This window comes from Lissotriton vulgaris, chromosome 5, assembly GCF_964263255.1.
Source record: "Lissotriton vulgaris chromosome 5, aLisVul1.2, whole genome shotgun sequence".
Lineage (NCBI taxonomy): Eukaryota > Metazoa > Chordata > Amphibia > Caudata > Salamandridae > Lissotriton > Lissotriton vulgaris.
In genome coordinates, this window is record NC_141693.1 from 4,455,650 (window position 1) to 4,477,728 (window position 22,079).

Genomic DNA, 22,079 nt, shown 5'->3' on the forward strand with positions numbered 1-22,079 from the left:
GCCTCCATCCAAAACATAATCTGTTACTTGTTACATCTGCAAAGATGCAACCTAGCATACTCTTCCATAAGGCTACACCTTGCTGCTAGAGCAGCATATCTCCAAAACAGCCAACACCTGCCCCTGTTCAGAATCCCACCTATCAAAGCTTTTATGGAAGGACTTAAAAGAATTATCCCTCCAAGACAGCCACCTTCGCCAGTCTGGAACTTAAATGTAGTACTTACCAGACTCATGGGGCCACCTTTCGAACCACTCCATTCAAGTGAACTACAATTCTTAACATGGAAGGTGGCATTTTTAGTTGCCATTACCTCCCTCAGGCGAGTGAGTAAGCTACAAGCACTAACAATTCAAGAACCTTTCATGCAGATACACCATAATAAGTTAGTGCTTCGTACTTACCCTAAGTTCATGCCAAAAGTTATATCAACGTTCCATATCAATCAGTCAATAGATTTGCCAGTTTTCTTCCAAAACCCGCAGTCAGTGGCTGAAAGAGCTCTACACACATTAGATGTAAAAAGAGCTTGGTTATATTACGTTGACAGAACTAAAGCTTTCAGAAAGACAAAACAACTATTTGTTGCTTTTGCTCCACAACATAAGGGTAACCCTATTTCAAAAACAGGAATAGTCGGATGGATAGTTAAGTGCATTCAAATATGCTATCAAAAGGCTAAGCGCACTCTAACAGTTCCCCCAAAAGCCCACTCAACGCGCAAAATGGGGGCATCCATGGCTTTCCTAGGAAATATTCCTCTTGAAGACATATGTAGGGCAGCTACATGGTCTACCACACACACTTTCACTAAACACTATTGTGTAGACGTGCAATCAAAGCAGCAAGCTTCTGTAGGCCAGGCTGTCCCTAAAACTCTTTTTCAAACTGCTGCAGCTGGCACAGGTAGCCACCTCTAGAGGAGATACTGCTATACATTCTATGCACAGATATGAATTCAGCAGCCCACATGCCTCGAACAGAATATACTACTTACCAGTATGCATCTGTTCTTGGCATGTAGGGCTGCTGACATTCATATCGCCCGCCCTCCTCCCCGGTGCCTGTCGCAGCTGCAGGGTTATCTTCCTTACATACATTTACATGGTCATCTTTTACTTTCCTATCTCCATCTCTGCCACAATGGCGAAAAACAATCTGAGGATGGAGGCGATGCCCATGCGCACTGTAGTCCAGGGGAGGAGTCACCTATCTCGTGAGACTTCGAAGACTCTTCCAGGACAACAAGGTGCAAATATCCGGACCCAACACTAGGCGGCGATCTATGCACAAGATATGAATGTCAGCAGCCCTACATGCCAAGAACAGATGCATACTGGTAAGTATCATTTTCCTTATATAGAGCTTACTACCCCTGACGAGGCGTCAAAGTGCTTTTTCGGCGAGTAGCACCCTACTCCGGGACCCATAGTGGATTAGTGTTGAATTAGTATAGTGAAACATGCAAGTACATTTTAAGTGGTGGATAGGTTAGTCGGTTATTTGGATTTGGAATGATAGCAGAAGGATAGAGGAGGACAACGGTTTGTATTTATATAGCGCTTGTTGACGCACGCTATTCAGGAAGCCTACAAAGGATTAGTGGTGAATTAATATGGTGAAATATGAAGTAATTTCAGTGGTGGATATTAGTCAGTTACTTGGAGTGAGAAGGATAGCGGAGGGATAAAAGGGGAAGAAAGATTTGCATTCATATAGCACTTCTTTCCCCTGATGGGTGTTGAAGTGCTTTTCTGGCGAGTAGCACGCCACTCCGGAACCCATAAAGGATTAGTGTTGAAAATTAGTATAGTATAAATATGAAGTAATTTGAGTAGTGGATATGTTATTCAGTTATTTGGGTAGTATATTAGTATAGTTGAATATGGAATTTGAGAAGTGAACATGTTAGTCTGTTAATTTCGATTGAAAAGGATAGTGGAGGGATAAATGAGTGAAAGATTTTTTATTTTTTTAGGTCTTAGCAATAGGAGGAGGCTTATGGATGAGTAAAAAGGAGTTTTGGAGGGGAGGACTCAGAGGAAAGAGTTTAGAAATGTTTGTTTTAGGGGATCGGTGTAGTAAAAGAGGTGTTAGGTGATGCAAGGAGGGGTAGAGTAGGAGATAAAAGGTGGTCTGTTAGGTGTAATAACAGCAGGGAGAGTGTGTCTGAATGGGATGTAGTTATGTATGGTGTTGATTGGCGTTGTGTTAGTGATGAGTGTTTTGGTTAGTGGTATAGGATAGAGTTGTGTGCTGTTTGTAGGTGATGGTGGATATGTGTGGTAGTTGGGATAGTAGGGGGTGTAGATGTGGTTTGGTTGGGTTTGTACTGCAGGCTGGTACATTAATTTGTGCATAGTGTTGTGCGTGGTGTACATTTGGTGTGAGTGTGCTGCTCTGTTTGTGTATGTGGATGGTGTGGGCTGGGTATTGCTGAGACACCCTAAGCCTGGCCTTTTTTATAGCCCTAGTAATCAGGTGACCCATTCACCCAATGGGAACCCTAGCCCTAACACTATCCAATCACAACACTAGCCTTAAAATCTAGAGCCAATAGGAGACCAGGGGCCCCACCGGCCCGCGAACACAATGCTGAATTGTTGAATAGTCAATGGTCTGCTGGCCTGGGGGTGGGGGCTGTTAGTCATCATAGAGTGCTAAGCCGGGTTTACTCCACAGTTGCCGAGGCGCAGCTGGACCATGGGGCTTGGGTGGGTGTTATTCTAGCACTGATGCTCGCCTCTCAGCCTAGCGCCTATCACGCTCATACTGATTGTAGATGCTACCCCAGACTCTGGGACCCTCCAGTAATTCACTGTATCTGCAGAGAAGCTGGAGACCCCGTGCAGAGCTCTGTATTAGCAGAAGGGCCGGCGCTGCACTGACGCGCGCTCCAGGTGCCGGGTGTGCGCATTCACGAGTCCCGTCACAGGCCCAGGGGTGAAGTGATGCTGTCACTGGCCCTGTTCGCACCCACTTCTCGCCGCAATAAACTGGTCGCACTTGTGCGTCGTCTGTGTGTGAAGATTTATGTCCCGGCGAACCCCGCACGTGGCCTCACTCAAGAGACTCACACTGAGCAGGTGTGAGCGAATACTTCACCGGACACAAAGGACCATCTGTTGCGTTTGCAGGACTTCCGATTACGTTTCTGTGTTCATCTTAGCTTTAGGCAGCCGTTAATGCCCGACTAGGCCTGTTTGTAAGCGCTCCCGCTATAGGAAGATGTTCGGAGAGAAGCACAAACAATTAAATTAAGGTGCCCAGGATCACACAATTTGCAGATATGGGGTTGGACGGATTAGAACTCTGGTTACTGAGCTGATAGACTATGTCTACACTTCACTTGTCCTTGTGGTTAGTCTGTGGTGCACCAGTGTTACCTGCATGCACCAATGAGTCAGAGTACAGGCAGTACACTGTAAAACGTCTGTAAAAAGATCGGATACTGTTAAGAGTACACCAATCACTGACTCGATAAGCCCATCATACCAAGTTTCAGTCAAACCCACAAAGTCAAGTATTTTGAGACCTCTGCCTGATTTTGAGTCTGCTTGACAAGGGGCGGCCGGGGAACTTACTGCAAATGCATGCATTTATCCCCCTGTCTTGCCATGCGATTAATTGGGCTAGCAGGATCTCACAGTGGACAGCCATATACCATCGATCCCCCGCCCCCCTGCTGACACTGACCTGCTAATTGCCTAGATAGACTGTAAGTAATAAAATGATCATTGCCGGCTATCATGGAAACAGAAGGTTGCTACAATTCTTGGCTTTGTTACGGGAGAGGAGTTGGCCTAACGGCCAGGGCGCTTGACCTCGGACCTGGGGAACCCGGTTCGAGTCTCGGTAATGTCGCTAAACCTACTGTGATTCTGGGCAAATCACTTAATCTTCCCGTGCCTAACAAAAATGCCTTCGTAGTACATCCTTCCTTCTACGCTTGCGCAGCTGAAGCCCGCACACATTTTGAAAATGGTAGACAGGAAGAAAAGAGGGCGAGGTGCAAGCTCAGAGTCTCATATATGTACGGGGCCGGGGGTGGGAAAGAACCACTAAGATTAAGGGGAGGATTTCACAGATAACGGTGCGAAGGCTGGGAATGTTCTGTGCAGAGACCTTGGAGTGGGGGCACCACGGGACCGAAATCAACACAAACACTTTACATAGTATTACATTGGTAAAAATATATTTTTACATTTTCTTTTATAGTACAAAAGATAAAAACACTTACAGATGCCTAAATAGTCTTCTAACGTCGTGTGTGTGTATGTGTGGCTGTGTGTGTGTGTGTGTGGCTCTGTGTGTGTGGCTCTGTGTGTGTGGCTGTGTGTGTGTGTGTGTGTGTGTGTAGCTCTGTGTGTGTGTGACTCTGTGTGTGTGGCTCTGTGTGTGTGTCTGGTGTGTGTGTGGCTCTGTGCGTGTGTGTGGCTCTGTGTGTGTGTCTGGTGTGTTTGTGGCTCTGTGTGTGTGTGGCTCTGTGTGTGTGTGTGGCTGTGTGTGTGTTTGTGTGGCTGTGTGTGTGTTTGTGTGGGTGTGTGTGTGTGTGGCTCTGTGTGTGTGTGGCTCTGTGTGTGTGTGTGTGTGGCTCTGTGTGTGTGTGTGGCTCTGTGTGTGTGGCTGTGTGTGTGTGTGTGTGGCTGTGTGTGTGTGTGTGTGTGTGGCTGTGTGTGTGTGTGTGTGTGTGTGTGTGGCTCTGTGTGTGTGTGTGTGTGGCTCTGTGTGTGGGTGCAAATGCCATGGGTCTCGCATTTGCGAGAGATTAGACTATTGGCATTGTAAATGACAATGCCATTTATTTATCTGTTTTCAAAACCAACACATAAATAAAAATGTTGTCATATACAATGCCAATAGTTCTAACTTTTACAAAGGCGAGACCGTTGCATTGTAAATGCTTGTTAAACAACGTTTTGTCTTGGGAAGGGACAGCACTAGCCTGTCCCCCAGCAATGCAGTTAAAATTTTAATGCAAAGATTGTTTTCTTTTAAATGTAATGTTTTTACTGCAGCATACAGCATTTAAGCATTGACATGTTTTATTTTTTCAATTTTATTTTTTGTGGCTTATGCTTCAAATAAAAAAATAACCATGACACAAGCTTGCCAAGGCCAACCCATTAATTGCCTTTCCCAGTGCTTTCTACATATTGCTGCTGGCTTTGCACAGAATCGCTCTGATTGGATCTTTCAGATGCGGTATGTATCAAACACATTTGATTGGATGAGGCCCTAGAGATGCTCTGGACCAATGGCATTGTCATATTTAGCTGGACTCTGAAGCCTTCTCACTTTAAGTTTCCATTTAAAAAAAGATATATTTTATTTTGTAGGTGGACCCTGCTTTTGTACAGTTCTCTTGTAGATGTTGCTTGCAGGTGAGCTGTTGTTTTCAAACCGAGCTGGGCATTTCGTCATCCCACTAACAACGAGAAGCGCCTTGAAGCTACATTTGCACGAAGGGAGGGGCTCTAGTGCTCTATAGCTCAGCTCAGCTGGCGGGGTCCGGGTCGGGGCCCTGGCCGGCGGCTCCAGGCGTTGGCGGGTCCAGTTTTACAACATTTAACTAATGACAGAGGCGGCTCCGGTCTGAGATGAAAGGACCGAGTCCTTTGAGGGGCTTACCTCAGGAACTGTGACCCCGTGACCTTGGGTAGGTGTGCGCCTCCCTCACTGGGACTGGTGAGGTACAAGGCCTTAATCCTGGTCATCTCCTTCTACACGTAGATGCAAGAGAAGACAGGCCTCTGTCCTCTCGGTACAGATGAAACAAGCATTGGCAAACCTAACATGTCTGGCCTGCAATGCAATCGGTCGTTCATTTGCAAGAGTTTAAGCTATTGGCTTTGTAAATGACAATGCCTTTTAGTTATCTGTTTTGATTATTAACACATAAATAAAAGGCATTTTCATTTACAAAGCCAATAGCTCGAATTCTTGTAAATGCGAGACCTGTTTAACGTCAAAGAAGCGGCCACCATTGTCCCGGGCTGCGTGGAAAGTTAAAGCGCGCAAGGCGCGGTGAAGGCCGCAGGAAAGCATGTCGTGCCTGAAGTAGGAGAAACTCGTTATAGAAAGTAGTGCTTAGAGGCTAAAGAAGACTTAGCGTGTAACAACAGAAGTAAAGGGGCCAGTCCTCATGGGAAGTTACGAATGAAGACAAGGCGGTACTAAGGAGGGATTAACAAGCCTATTAACGAATCAGAAGCCAGCATTTACAAAGAACAATGAAACAAGCCTATGAAAAATATGGGCGGAGCTTCAAGTCCATACTCTAATACAGCATGCCTCGCAGAGCGGCGCATGCGCTGCCCAGACTTCACCTAAAAAGTCCTAAAGAACCATTGTTGTTTATTTACTGAAGAAAACAAGGCAGCTGTAGAGACGTCCATTAGAGCAGTGTGTGCAAGGGAGTGATACACACATGCATGTGTGCATGAGGGAGCGATACGCACGTGCATGTGTGCACGAGGGAGCGATACGCACATGCATGTGTGTGTGCATGGGAGCGATACGCACATGCATGTGTGCACAAGGGAGCGATACGCACATGCATGTGTGCACGAGGGAACGATACGCACATGCATGTGTGTGTGCATGGAAGCGATACACACATGCATGTGTGCATGAGGGAGCGATACGCACATGCATGTGTGCACAAGGGAGCAATACGCACATGCATGTGTGTGCGGCCTCCTCTTTTCATTGATGTCCATTGGTGAATACAGTAAAAGTACAACAGTACAAGGCAGCTGCAAGGCCCCACAGGCAGGCAGGGGAGCGACACTTGCATACATGTGCAGACTTCCTGATTTCAACCACACACACTGATGAGTCCACTGAATGTGCAGGAGGACAAGGCAGCCGTAGGGACGCAGACTAGAAGTGTGTGTGCAAGGGGTAGGGGAAGTGACACACACAAGCACACACACATATATGTGTGCAGACCGCCTCGTTTCATTGACACTCACTGGGACGCCAGGAAGGAACGAATAATCAAGGCACCTGCAGGGACACCCGTTAGAAGGGTGTCTGTGTGTAAGGGGTAGCTGAAGCGTTACACACATGTACACGCACACATATATGTGCAAACTGCCTCATTTCATTGACACATACTGGTGGGCACCAGGAATGACCCAAAAATACAAGGCAGCCGCAGGGACACCCACTGAAACAGAGGGTTGGATAATCTGTGGGTTTGCGCTGTGGCACTTTCGTGCAAAGTCATGTAAAGTGGGTAAACGCTTGGAAGGGTGTTTGCTTTCCAGCCCTAAGCGTATTTTGCCCCGGCAAGGTACTCTTTTCTCAGCACAAATAGCGCTTAGAACCATTTTGGGTCAAGGAGGTGTTACTTGTGTGTAACATCGGTGGCTCAGCACAGGCACCGAAAGTTTTTGATGCAAATCCAGATCTACTGAGTGGGCCAGTCGAGGCTTTGTATCTAAAACCATCATCCCTCCTTGAAGCAGGCGCCAACAAGTCAAGTCAAGTCAAGAGATTTATATAGCGCGCTACATACCCATAGGGTCTCAAGGCGCTTGAAGAAGGGTGGGGAATTACTTGTCAAATATCCAAGTTTTAAGTTGCTTTCTGAATGCTAGGTGGTTCTGAGTAAGGCGGAGGTGAGTAGGAAGTGTGTTCCAGGTTTTAGCTGCCAGGTAGGAGAAGGATCTACCTCCCATGGTGGTTTTGTTGATGCGAGGTACAGTGGCAAGGGCTTGGTTGGAGGATCGTAGCTGACGGGAGGGGGTGTAGAAGGACAGTCGTCTGTTGAGGCATTCGGGTCCAAGTTCGTAAAGTGATTTGTGTGTGTGGGTTAAGAGGCGGAAAGTAATCCTCTTATTTACGGGGAGCCAGTGGAGGTTTTTCAGGTGACCAGAGATGTGTTCTTTACGCGGGATATCTAGTATGAGCCTGGCTGAAGCGTTCTGGATGCGTTGGAGTTTTTTCTGGAGTTTTGCGGTGGTACCGGCGTATAGGGTGTTTCCGTAGTCTAGGCGGCTCGTGACCAGTGCGTGGGTGACCGTTTTTCTAGTTTCGGTGGGGATCCAGCGAAATGTTTTTTTGTGCATGCGAAGAATGTTGAAGCAAGATGATGAGACGGCGTTGACTTGTCTGGTCATCGAGAGAGAGGAGTCCAGGATGACGCCCAGGTTCCGTGCGTGGTCAGTTGGGATGGGTGCTTTTCCTAGGGCAGCTGGCCACCAAGAGTCATCCCAGGCGGAGGGGGAGGTGCCTAAGATGAGGACTTCTGTTTTGTCTGAGTTCAGTTTCAGGCGGCTGTGCTTCATCCACACGGCTACTTCTTTCATTCCTTCATGTAGGTTGGTTTTGGCGGTGTTAGGGTCTTTGGTGAGTGAGAGGATCAGTTGAGTGTCATCAACGTAGGAGATGATGTTGAGGTTGTGTTGGCGTGCGATGGCTGCGAGGGGGCTCATGTATACGTTGAAGAGGGTGGGGCTGAGTGAAGATCCTTGTGGTACGCCGCAGATGACTTCAGAGGCCTCTGACTTGAATGGCGGGAGGCGGACTCTCTGGGTTCTTCCGGTGAGGAACGAGGTGATCCATTCCAGTGCTTTTCCTTGGATTCCGACGTTTCTGAGGCGTTGTAGAAGGGTGCTATGACAGACTGTGTCGAAGGCAGCGGAGAGGTCGAGGAGGATGAGGGCGACTGTGTCTCCGTGGTCCAGTAGAGTTCGAATGTCGTCAGTTGCTGCGATAAGTGCGGGCTTAGTGCTGTGTTTGGCTCGGAAGCCGGACTGTGAGTAGTCGAGGGATTTGTTGGTTTCGAGGAAGGTGGCGAGCTGGTTGTTGACAGCTTTCTCGATGACTTTGGCCGGGAATGGAAGAAGCGAGATGGGGCGGTAGTTTTTGAGTTCGTTGGGGTCAGCTGTGGGTTTTTTCAGAAGGGCGCTGAGTTCTGCGTGTTTCCAGCTTTCCGGGAAGGTGGCGGAGTTGAGGGAGCAGTTGATGACGTCTCGGAGATGGGGTGCGATAATGGAGTCTGCTTTGTTGAAGATGTGGTGAGGGCATGGGTCTGTGGGGGATCCTGAGTGGATGGAGTTCATCAGGCGGATGGTGTCCTCAGTGGAGATTGGGTTCCAGGCGTTAAGGGTGTTCACGGGGGGAATATGGTCAGCAGATGGTGGGGTGGGTTGGTCTCCGGGTCGGTTGTCGAAGCTGTTGTGGATGTCTGCGATTTTGTTGTGGAAGAAGGAAGCTAGGGAGTCGCAGAGGGCTTGGGAGGGGGTGATGTCGTTGGAGTTGGCTGATGGGTTGGTAAATTCTTTGACGATGTTGAATAATTCCTTGCTGTTGTGGGCGTTGTTGTCTAGTCGGTCTTTGAATGCGGCTTTCTTGGCAGACCGGATTAGTTGGTGATGTGTGCGGGTGGCGTTTTTGAAGGCCTCCCTGGTGCTGGTGTTTGGGTCTTTTTTCCAGGCCTTCTCGAGGGAGCGACAGAGTTTCTTAGATTTCTTAAGATCATTGTTGAACCAGGAGGCGTTTTTGCTGCCTAGTTTGATTTGACGTTTTTTCAACGGTGCTAGGATGTCTGCGCTGTTGGATAGCCATTGGGTGAGGTTAATGGCTGCTTGGTCGGGGTTTGAGGAGTGGGCGGGGGGGTTGAGAAGAAGCGATGAGGAGATCTGGTCGATAGTGATTTTGTTCCAATTTCTTCGCAGGGTGGGTTGAGGATGGTTGTGGATTGTGGTCTTACTGTAGATAAAGTGAATGCAGCTGTGGTCCGTCCAATGAAGAGCTGTGGTGTGACTGAATGAAACATGTTTGCTGGAGGTGAAGATAGGGTCGAGTGTGTGACCTGCGATGTGGGTGGGGGTAGTGACAATTTGTTTGAGTCCGAGGTTGGCGAGATTGTCCAGAAGGGTGGTGGCGCTGCTGTCATTGCTCTTTTCCAGGTGAAAATTGAGGTCTCCCAATAGAATGTAGTCCTCGGAGGGGAGGGCGTGTGGGGTGATAAAGTCAGTGATGTCTTCGCTGAATTGTGCACGGGGTCCTGGTGGCCTGTAGAGGAGGGTGCCTCTGAGTGTGGTCTTGGGGTCGGTGTGGATTTGGAAGTGGAGGTGTTCGGCGCTTGCAAGGTTGACGTCTGAGCTGGTTGAGATGCGGATGGAGTTCTTATGGACGATAGCGATGCCTCCTCCTGTTTGGTCGGTGCGGTCCTTACGGATGATCTTGTATCCTTCCGGGATGGCAATGGTGATGTCTGGGGCCGAAGAGGCATTCATCCATGTTTCTGTTAGGAAGGCGACGTCCGGTGAGATGGTGTCTAGTAGATTCCAGAGGTCGATGGCGTGTCTGTGGACCGAGCGGGTGTTGAGCAGGATGCATTTTAGGTGGTTGGTGTCAGGTCTCTGTTTGGTGTTGGTGGATGAGGAGTTGGTTCTGGTGCCGTCGAACTTGCAGGAGTTGCAAGGATTTGTCTAGGTATAAAGCCGGGTGTGCATCCAGCACACATCCCATGCCCGCACACATCTCTGCACCATGATGCAAGTTTGTGCACTGCTGCCTGTGTTTGCACCAGCACAGGGGTGGAGAGCAGCAGGGCATTCTCAATACATTTGAGTCTGCAGTTCTATCTCTCCCCCTCCTTGTGCATTACAGTAATTTTGGATGCTGTGTTGTGCTAAAAAGAATAAACCTGCCCCAGAGTGTGCAAGGTCGCAACGTGTGTAAGAGTGCAATCTTCCATGCTGGTGGACGCTCCTACATCTGAAGTTTTGTCCTGATGATGACCTCCATTTATCTATGGGTTGAAACGCCATTGACGCCAAAGATGTGGCTCTAATTAATGAGGACACAATTGTTTTTTTGTGTATTTTTGTTTTGTTTTGAAGTCTGCTTTTGTAATTTTCCCCTCGGCCACAACTTGTCTGTTTACACCTGTCATTATGTACATTTGTAACACTGTTTGTGTAACTATATGAGCACCATCGTTATTGTATATATGTTTTCGATACGCTTTTTTGATAATATTTAAAAAAATCCTTTTTTGAAAGCTAAGAAAAAGAATTTGTACCTGGGTATTGGGTGTTACAAAAGTTGGGTACAATTGTTCTTCTTTTTTATTTTTCCTTTCTTAGGGAGGTCTTTTCCATGGTTTGATTTTCTAAACATTGCCTCTATTCCAAGTGGTGTACTTCAACCATTGTTTGGATTATAGGATAAACGATATTAGACACAGAAACTGCGGGGACAGACATGGCGAGTGGGCAGGAGAGAAAACTCCAAATATGTTGTATTGAAGGGTCTGGTGGTTTCGTGGACTAATGCATCCACCATAGGGGCCAGTGTTTGACGTCATGGTCACAGGTTCAAATCCCAGGATTGTCTACTCAGACTTTCATCCTTCTGAGGTCGATAAAATGAGGACCATTGAGTTGGGTAACATTAAACATCTGGTTTTCATTGCAACGACACCCTTTTGGGTACATGTGCCCTTGCTATAAATGCACTTGTTATGTTATATTATGTTATGTTTATGTTATACCAATAAATCATTGCCTAAGGCAGACGGGTTGTGAAGAGGGTTGAAAAGGACAGCGCCAGTCTCCAGCCTGTTTGCACGAGCTGTGGGCACATCTCAGGTGTGGTGTCTGTACAGGCTCAGTTTCTGTGACGCGCTTTGCATCTACTTTGAATATTAACCCGTGTCCTTTGTTTCCTCATACAGGGTCACCTGAGTGCCTCTCCCCCTGGCACGGCTGCCACCCTGCTCTCCTGATGCTCCCCTGCTTCTGCGTTGGCACATGCACTGCGCTTGGAACCCAGGTTGATGCCTCACGCTTGGCGCTAGCAGCCGTTTGCTAAAAGTGGAAATCTAAGGTCAGGGTCTAAAGTGTGTGTTGTGGCTTCTCGGGCCCGGTGACGCCATCTTTACAAGTCATCCATCCTTGAGGTTTGTTTTGGAGAAGGTCGAGGAAATCGACAAAGTGTAAATATTTTTGAATCTGTGAAATGAAAATTCGAATAAAAGTGTGTTCTAAATGTGGCCTTCTCTTTCATTCTGGGCACAGATCTAAGTTTCCATCATAAAAAAGGGGAGCAGCGCCCATAGGCCTTCTGAGCTGAAACCCAGGAGAGTGTGACAGTTGAAGGGGCCTGAGGACCACCAGGGACCCTGCGGACCGCCAGGGACCCTGCGGACCATCAGGGACCCTGCGTACCTGTGCTTAAATCCCAGCTCTTGAGTGGGAAGTATGTGATCTGAGTCACTTGCGCTCTCTGTGCCTAACATGAATATCTGTCAGTTGTAATGCAGTGTAAGTATGTTCTGGGCCTAAACCCCTAGCCCTGGTGCTTCCCAGCCAGCCGCATGTTATACGAATACTCCCACATGCATAGGCAGTGAAAAGTACCCTAACTTGCATTGCATATGACGTCAGTAGCCCAGCCCAATCACACTAGTGACATCACTCCCTGAAGCCTGAGTCAGCACTGTCCGGATTCTCACCTGTAACATCCAGGTGTTGCAGATGTGTGTCCAGTGATGGACAGTACAGACACCTCTGCCGGGGAGGGGCAGTAAACACACTGAGGACATCACCCTCCCAGTCCGGTGCTTCAGGAAAAACCACAGCACGGAAACCGCCCTCCTCGCTGCAACAGACAACACCCGCTCCCTCCTCGACAAAGGCGAGACCGTGGCTCTCATCCTCCTGGACTTCTACGCAGCCTTCGACACAGTCTCTCGCTGCACTCTAGCCCACAGACTGCACCACTCAGGGGTTCAGAACAAAGCCCTCGACTGGATCCGATCATTCCTCTCCAGCAGAACGCAGCGGGTCAGACTCCCACCCTCCCTCTCAGATCCCACACCGACCACCTACGGAGTTCCCCAAGGATCTTCCATCAGCCCCACCCTGTTCAACGTCTACATGGCCCGCTAACCCCCATCGTGAAATCCTACAGACTCAACATTGTTTCCTACACAAACAACACCCAACTCATCCTCTCCCTATCCAACGAACCCAAGTCTCCAAGTATACCTTTCAAGAGGAAATGGAAGCAGTCGCCAGGTGGATGAAGAACATCTGCCTACAACTAAACACAGACAAAACCGAAGTACTCATCATGGCCCACACACCGCCTGGGACGACACCTGGTGACCCCCCATCCTCGGGAATCACCGTCCCCCACGGACCATGCATGCAACCTCCAGAGCATCCTGGACTCCGAACTCAAAATGAACCGCCAAATCAACGCTGTCTCATCCTCCTGCTTCCACACCCTCCGCCTCCTATGAAAGACCTTCAAATGGATCCCCCTCGAACACAGAAAAACCGACACCCATACCCTTGTCACCAGCAGACTCGACTACGGCAACGCTCTCTATGCCAGAATCAACACGAACCTCACCCACAAACTCCAGAACATCCAGAATGTCTCCGCCAGACTAGTCCTCCATGTACTGTGCCTCTGCCACATCACCCAACACCTGCGGGCACTACATTGGCTCCCCATCGAGAAGAGAATCACCTCAAGTTTCTCACCCACGCCCACAAAGCCCTTCACAACACCGGACCTGCATACTTGAACAACTGCCTCACATTTCAGGCACCCTAAAGATCCCTCCGCTCAGCCCAGCTCTCCCCTGCAACGGTGCCTCGCATCAAGAAGACCAGAGCAGGAGGAAGGACGTTCCGTCTCCTCGTTGAGGCCAAAGCATGGAACACCCTCCCACTCCGCCTCAGACAGACGCCTGCACTCTCCAAGTTCACAAAGGACCTCAAGCCCTGGCTCTTCAGATCTCCATGAACTTCCAGGACCTGCGCCCCCTCCCAGCGCCTTGAGTGCCGCTCGGGTGAGCCGCTGCGCTTAACAAACCCATGATCGATTGATTGGCCCTCTGAAGGCTGAGTCACCTGTAACATTCAGGTGAGGCAGATGTCTGTCCGGTGATGGACAGCACATGCACCTCTGCCTGAGAGGGGCAGTAAACACTGATGACATCACCCTCGGACGACAAGAGTTGTCACTGACCGGATTCTCACCTGTAACATTCAGGTGATGCAGATGTTTGGTGATGGACAGCACAGGCACCTCTGCCTGAGAGGGGCAGTAAACACACTGCAGAGCTCTGCACTGAAGTTTCAACTGAGGATACACAATGGGCGAGGTAGCATACAGGAGAGAGGGGCGGATACAGAGAGGGGTGGATACAGAGGGGGTGGATACAGAGAGGGTGTGGATACAGAGAGGGGGTGGATACAGAGAGATGGTACAGAGACTGGTGGATACAGAGAGGGGGTGGATACAGAGAGGGGGTGGATACAGAGAGGGGGTGGATACAGAGAGGGGGTGGATACAGAGAGATGGTACAGAGACTGGTGGATACAGAGAGGGGGTGGATACAGAGGGGGTGGATACAGAGAGGGGGTGGATACAGAGAGGGGGTGGATACAGAGAGATGGTACAGAGACTGGTGGATACAGAGAGGGGGTGAATACAGAGGGGGGGTGGATACAGAGAGATGGTACAGAGACTGGTGGATACAGAGAGGGGGTGGATACAGAGGGGGGGTGGATACAGAGAGATGGTACAGAGACTGGTGGATACAGAGAGGGGGTGGATACAGAGGGGGTGGATACAGAGGGGGTGGATACAGAGGGGGTGGATACAGAGAGATGGTACAGAGACTGGTGGATACAGAGAGGGGGTGGATACAGAGGGGGGGTGGATACAGAGAGATGGTACAGAGACTGGTGGATACAGAGAGGGGGTGGATACAGAGGGGGGGTGGATACAGAGAGATGGTACAGAGACTGGTGGATACAGAGAGGGGGTGGATACAGAGGGGGGGTGGATACAGAGAGATGGTACAGAGACTGGTGGATACAGAGGGGGTGGATACAGAGGGGGGGTGGATACAGAGAGATGGTACAGAGACTGGTGGATACAGAGAGGGGGTGGATACAGAGGGGGTGGATACAGAGGGGGTGGATACAGAGGGGGTGGATACAGAGGGGGTGGATACAGAGAGGGGGTGGATACAGAGAGTGGTGGATACAGAGAGATGGTAGAAACAGAGAGATGTTACAGAGACTGGTGGATACAGAAAGAGGGTACAGAGAGTGGTGGATACAGAGAGGGTACATAGAGTGGCAGATACAGAGAGGGTACAGAGAGTGGCAGATACAGAGAGGGTACAGAGAGTAGTGGATACAGAGTGGTGGATACAGAGAGAGGGTACAGAGAGTGGTGGATACAGAGAGTAGTGGATACAGAGAGTGGGTACAGAGAGTGGTGGATACAGAGAGAGGGTACAGAGACTGGTGGATACAGAGAGTGGTGGATACAGAGCGTGGTAGATACATAGAGTGGCGGGTACAGAGAGTAGTGGATACAGAGAGAGGGTGCAGAGAGTGATGGATACAGAGCGTGGTAGATACAGAGAGTGGTGGATACAGAGAGAGGGTACAGAGAGTGATGGATACAGAGAGTGGTGGATACAGAGAGTGGTAGATAAAGAGAGTGGTGGATACAGAGAGTAGTGGATACAGAGAGTGGGTACAGAGAGTGGTGGATACAGAGAGAGGGTACAGAGAGTGGTGGATACAGAGAGGGTACAGAGAGTAGTGGATACAGAGAGAGGGTACAGAGAGTGATGGATACAGAGAGTGGTGGATACAGAGAGTGGTAGATAAAGAGAGTGGTGGATACAGAGAGTAGTGGATACAGAGAGTGGGTACAGAGAGTGGTGGATACAGAGAGAGGGTACAGAGAGTGGTGGATACAGAGAGGGTACAGAGAGTGGTGGATACAGACAGAGGGTACAGAGAGTGGTGGATACAGAGAGGGTACAGAGAGTGGTGGATACAGAGAGAGGGTACAGAGAGTGGTGGATACAGAGAGAGGGTACAGAGAGTGGTGGATACAGAGAGGGTACAGAGAGTGGTGGATACAGACAGAGGGTACAGAGAGTGGTGGATACAGAGAGTAGTGGATACAGAGAGAGGGTACAGAGAGTGGTGGATACAGAGAGAGGGTACAGAGAGTGATGGATACAGAGAGTGGTGGATACAGAGAGTGGTGGATTCAGAGAGTGGTGGATACAGAGCGAGGGTACAGAGAGTGGTAGATACAGAGAGTAGTGGATACATAGAGAGGGTACAGAGAGTGGGGGATACAGAGAGTGGTGGAAACAGATGGTACAGAGAGTGGTGGATACAGAGTGAGGCTACAGAGTGTGGTAGATACAGAGAGTGGTGGATACAGAGTAGTGGATTCAGAGAGAGGTGGATACAGAGTAGTGGATACAGAGAGAGGGTACAGAGAGTGGTGGATACAGAGAGGGGGGATACAGAGAGTGGTGGATACAGGGAGGGGGGGATACAGAGAGTGGTGGATACAGGGAGAGGGCACAGAGAGTGGTGGATACAGTGAGGTGGATTCAGGAGGCGGTACAGAGAGTAGTGGAGACAGAGTGGTGGATACAGAGAGGTGGATTCAGGAGGGAGAGGATACAGAGAGTGGTGGATACAGAGAGTGGATTCAGGAGGGAGAAGATACAGAGAGTGGTGGATACAGAGAGGTGGGTTCAGGATCAGAGGATACTGAGTGTTGGATACAGAGAGAGAGGAGGATACAGGGAGTGGTGGATACAGAGAGTGGTGGATACAGAGAGTGGTGAATACAGAGAGTGGTGAATACAGAGAGAGAGGAGGATACAGGGAGTGGTAAATACAGAGAGTGGTGGATACAGAGAGTGGTGAATATAGAGAGAGGAGGATATGTATACAGAGAAGTGGATACTGAGAGGTGGATTCAGGAGGGAGAGGCTACAGAGAGTGGTGGATACAGAGAGAAAGGAGAATACAGAGAGAGAGTTGTGGATACAGAGAGTAGTATACAGAGAGTGGTGGATACAGAGAAAGAGGGGAGGATACAGAGAGTGGTGGATACAGAGGGGGCTTCAGGAAGAGAGGGTACAGAGTGGTGGATACAGAGAGTGGTGGATACAGAGAGAGAAGAGGATACAGAGAGTGGGGTGGATACAGAGATGGGGAGGATACAGAGAGTGGTGGATAAAGAGGGAAAGGGGGATACAGAGAGAAAGGAGGTTACGGAGAGTGGTGGATACAGAGAGTGGTAGATACAGAGAGAGAGAGAGGACGATACAGATAGAGGGGAGGATCCAGACAGAGGTGGATACAGAGAGTAGGATACAGAGAGGAAGGAGGATACAGAGAGTGGTGGATACAGAGAGGTGGATTCAGGATGAGAGGATACAGAGTGTTGGGTACAGAGAGAGAGGAGGATACAGAGAGAGGGGAGGATTCACACAGTGGTGGATTCAGGAGGGAGAGGCTACAGAGAGTGGTGGATACAGAGATAAATGAGGATACAAAAGAGAGAGGAGGATACAGAGTGGTGGATACAGAGAGTGGTATACAGAGAGTGGTAGATACAGAGAGAGAGAGAGAGAGGAGGATACAGAGAGTTGTGGATACAGAGAGTGGTGGATACAGAGAGAGAGAGGACGATACAGATAGAGGGGAGGATCCAGACAGAGGTGGATACAGAGAGTAGGATACAGAGAGGGGAGGATACAGAGAGGGGGGGATACAGAGAGAAAGGAGGATGCAGAGAGGGGTGGATACAGAGAGAGAGGGGATGTTACAGAGTGTTGGATACAGAGAGTGTTGGATACAGAGACTAGTTTACAGATTTTTCTTTTTCTTCATAGGCCCTTCTCCATTTCCTCTCTGCCTGCTTGCAATCCAGTTTCAGATTTTGTAATTTGTCATTAAACCAGGGGCGATGGTCTGCCCACCCTCTTATGATTCTTTAGCGGAGCGAGCGGGTCCAACGTAGAGGTGATCTGTGTACAAAGGGTCGCATCGCTCTCCTCCACGTGTATGTCTGCCTGAAAACAGTCATGAAGAACAAACCCCGGAGCTGCGCTTCCCTTTTTTTTAAAGGGGCTTCCAGTCTCTGCGAACATCATTTCTAGATTCTCTGGCAGCCACGCCATGAGCTGTGCGGTTCTACACCTGAAATGTAATGAAATAATGATCAGACCACTCCACCCGCAAAATGTCCAAAACTCCCAATTCCTTTTCATCCGCGAGAATCCGATCAAGCGCCTGGCCTCCTTATGTGTTGGTTCATCCCCCACTGATGTAGGTTCAAACCTTCACCAGATCGGAGGAGATTAAACCCGGAGTCTAGGGCTCCATTTAACCGAAGATTGAAATCACCAAGAACCACTGGTCTGGCTTGTGCGGCAGCCATATTACAAGTCTCAGGGCAAGATCCACAGAACTGATTTAAGACAAAATCCTAAACTTACTACTTTTGGTATTCACAGAAGTTAGGATTTTGTCTTAAGTTTGTCTTAAGACAGACTTAAGACAAAATCCTAACTTCTGTGAATACCAAAAGTAGTGCATTTAGGATTTTGTCTTAAGTTAGTTCTGTCATTCGAGCCCACAGCCAGTGACTGCTGCTGCTGCACACTCATAGCCCCTGGAGGTCTGCAGCAAACAATCCCAGTCCATGCGGGACCGTTAGAATCTTTTATCCCAAATCCCATCATTTCAAATCTCTCTGTCACATCAATGCCTATTGTGGCCAATTCACACCTACTCCTACAAAGTATCTTTCGTCACCGTGGGCGCCAGACTGTTGTGGATATAAAGTATATTTCTTCACCGAGAGGCCAGACTGCTGTGGAAACAAAGTATCTGTCTTCATTGAGAGGCAAGGCTGCTGTGGATACAAAGTATCTTTCTTCATTGAGAGGCAAGGTTGTGGTGGATACAATGTATCTTTCTTCACTAAGAGGACAGACTGCTGTGGATACAAAGTATATTTCTCCATCGTTGGAGTCAAACTGCTGTGGATACAAAGTATCTTTCTTCACTAAGAGGACAGACTGCTGTGGATACAAAGTATCTTTCTTCACTGGGGAGCCAGGCTGCAGTGGATACAAAGTATCTTTCTTCACAGTGGGACCAGGCTGCCGTGAATACAAAGTATCCCTTTTCACCGTGGGCACCAAACTGTTGTGGATACAAAGTATTTTTCTTCACTGTGAGGCCAGACTGCTGTGGATACAAAGTATCTTTCTTCACTGAGAGGCCAGACTGCTGTGGATACAAAGTATCTTTCTTCATTGAGAGGCAAGGCTGCTGTGGATACAATGAATCTTTCTTCATTAAGATGCCAGGCTGCTGTGGATGCAAAGTATCTGTCTTCACTGATAGGTTTGGCTGCAAGAAGACACAAAGGTCCCACTTGCTGCTGGAAACAGATGAGCTTGGCTGTTAACAAGTGCCCTGACCAGTCCAACACCCCCACCCTTACCCCAGTCCAGATTATGCAGTGGAGAATGCAAGTGTTGGGGTTCAAACAGGCCAGGGGTGTTGGCAATGTAGTATGATATGGATTAAACAGTGACCTTAGAACCCACATCTGGGGATATTATCAATAAAATAAAGAGCTCTTTGTGCTTAAGCATAATAATCAGATGCCACATGCCAGGTGCTGGTCCTGCCGCAGTGTGGTCAATGCAAATTTTCACATATGTACAGATGTCACATCCACAGGAACTAACCTACGACTAACCATGAGCATCATTGCGCCAGAGAACACTGCCATTAATGCCAGTGTAAACATAGCCAGGGCCACACAATACTGCCATTAATGCCAGTGTAAACATAGCCAGGGCCACACAATACTGCCATTAATGCCAGTGTAAACATAGCCAGGGCCACACAATACTGACATCGATGCCAGTGTAAACATGGCCAGTGCCACACAATACTGACATCGATGCCAGTGTAAACATGGCCAGTGCCACACAATACTGACATCGATGCCAGTGTAAACATAGCCAGGGCCACACAATACTGACATCGATGCCAGTGTAAACATGGCCAGTGCCACACAATACTGACATCGATGCCAGTGTAAACATAGCCAGTGCCACACAATATTGCCATCGATGCCAGTGTAAACATAGCCAGGGCCACACAATACTGCCATCGATGCCAGAGTAAACATAGCCAGGGCCACACAATACTGACATCGATGCCAGTGTAAACATAGCCAGGGCCACACAATACTGACATCGATGCCAGTGTAAACATGACCAGTGCCACACAATATTGCCATCGATGGCAGTGTAAACATAGCCAGTGACGCACAATACAGCCATCAATGCCAGTGTAAGCATAGCCAGTGACGCACAATACAGCCATCAATGCCAGTGTAAGCATAGCCAGTGCCACACAATAGAGCCATCAATGGCAGTGTAAACATAGTGAAGGACTGGGTTCTGTAGGACCCAGCGGTGCCAGGGCACAACACCTGAAACCTTCGTGGGTAACCTGCTCCGGCGTACGAATGACAGAGACACGGGACACTTCCTTCAGCGTCAAAGATTCAAGGTTTATTTGCTGCAGGGAACACAGATATCACGACAAGTACAACTAGTGCAACTTGGGGAGACTGCTTCAAATTGGTTCTGTAGATCGCTCCTTTTATACACAATTTCCCCATTGAGTTACATTGAACACAAAAGTTTATGGCCCGGTTCCCACAATAATCCCCCAGAGGGGTCGTTTTGGTCACTTTGAAACACACAAGGTCCGGATCATAAGTGCGGAAACATTTGGCGGTTCCCAACTGTAAAAACCCATCTTCCCAACATTAGTGCATTCCAATCGGTAATAAACAGAACGAAATAGGAACAAGAACAGGTGTAGAGGAAGACGGAGACAGTGGGGAGATCGGAAAGGGTGTAAAAGGGGAGGTATCAGGAAACACGAGATACAGGCATCAAAGGGACGTGCCTAATGAGATGCACGGCTAAGACAATAAGTCCGTGCAGCAAGATGAGCCTCGAGCGGCGCCATCTGCTTTACAGTAGCATCTCCCTCATCATAAAGACACTTACAAAGAACATGTGTCTTCCGTAAATATCTTGGGAGTCCCAGGGTCGCGAAGCGGACAACGTCCGTTCGCTGGCTACTTGAGGGCAAGAGACAAAATGGATGCCATATCTAAGATGGAACCCGTGGGTACAGATAAAAATACCCACGTAACAGACGAACGGTTTAGGTTAGCACAGCGAAACTGCGCACACTCACTAAACTCGTCATTTGCGGTTCATAGATACCAGACTCGACTATATTTGTGCGAGTCGAATGCACCATTTACAATTGTCACGGAACCTCAGACGCTCCTTTTGCCCTCATGTAGGCAAGCACTAGTCGGAATCATACTCAATATTCATCAGACCATCTAGATGTTGCTGTAGCATAGCTCTGTCCAATCGAGTCCCATTGGTAACAGGCGGCTGTCTCATACACGTTGTAGCACAGAGGCCACATAAGGCAGGACCACACTGCACGCAAAGGCAACACGTGAACAGGAACACCACAACGATTCCGATGATCATCAGAATTTTCCAACCCCAAGTCGACATTAGGCCCCAAAACCACCCAAGTAGCGTCCAATCCCCTACATCCACGTGTATGGATTCAGAGATCTTATGCAACCTAGAGATGGCTTGATAGACAGTTGGAGCATTATCTGGAATGAAAATGCAGCAGCTCGAATGGATCACCTTACATACCCCACCTCGATCTGCTAAGATGACATCTAAAACCATACGGTTTTGTAACGTCATAAGTCTATCCGCCTGAAGTTCTGTGGTGATATTACCAAGGGCACTGGCAGTAATATTAGCTGTCGATTCTACCACTCGAGTCAACTGTCTCAGGTTCCTACTATTAACCATAGGTCCCCAAAACGGGAGGAAACCCTTGAAAAAGTCTCCTGCCTCTTGACCGGCAGTGTCCTCTTCGCTAATTACGCCTCTCACAACTCTAGTCTTGTGATAATCGGCATCTACAGTGAACGCCGGAGGCAACAGATTCGCAATAAAACATGAGCCCATGAAGTCAGCGGGCAACCATGCATATGCACGATCATGACAGATGAAGTATGTACCCTTGGCAGCCAGAAACACAGGGGACGAGAACATCGGCAGAATGTAATTTTCAATGCAAGCACTCGCTCCAAGTCGGGCTTGCGATCTTCG

The 22,079-nt window shown here is 48.7% G+C and overlaps 1 protein-coding gene across 1 annotated transcript in view; it reads left to right on the forward strand.

Annotated features, from left to right (window-relative positions):
* TAPBP (TAP binding protein) overlaps positions 1 to 12,017 on the forward strand; it is a 110,149-nt gene extending 98,132 nt beyond the window's left edge. The window contains exon 9 of the mRNA XM_086920617.1: positions 11,700 to 12,017. The gene's annotated coding sequence lies outside the window, so the exon portion shown is untranslated. The remainder of the gene's footprint in view (positions 1 to 11,699) is intronic.
* Positions 12,018 to 22,079: the final 10,062 nt, after the last annotated feature.